Source organism: Juglans regia, unplaced genomic scaffold (assembly GCF_001411555.2).
Source record: "Juglans regia cultivar Chandler unplaced genomic scaffold, Walnut 2.0 Scaffold_3738, whole genome shotgun sequence".
NCBI lineage: Eukaryota > Viridiplantae > Streptophyta > Magnoliopsida > Fagales > Juglandaceae > Juglans > Juglans regia.
In genome coordinates this window covers 1-253 of record NW_023358582.1, presented here as the reverse complement: position 1 = coordinate 253, position 253 = coordinate 1, and the positions used below count along the sequence as shown (strand labels likewise).

Sequence of the window (253 nt, the reverse complement as noted above, 5' to 3'; positions counted from 1 at the left end):
GGAGCACTCGGGAGTGGATTTTTGGGAAAATCTCGCCCTGCCCATCGCGTAGCCATGGGTTTGGATCAGATCTCCGTTTGGATTGGGATCGGAAGGACGCTAGTATGTCGCTCAAGGATTATATGAATTTTTAGTAATTAGTTTGATGGGTGCGATCATACCAGCACTAATGCACCGGATCCCATCAGAACTCCGCAGTTAAGCGTGCTTGGGCGAGAGTAGTACTAGGATGGGTGACCTCCTGGGAAGTCCT

The 253-nt window shown here is 50.2% G+C and overlaps 1 pseudogene; it reads left to right on the top strand.

The window, feature by feature from the left end:
* Window positions 1–147: 147 nt before the first annotated feature.
* Window positions 148–253, top strand: LOC118345693 (annotated as a pseudogene; the record flags this gene model as incomplete).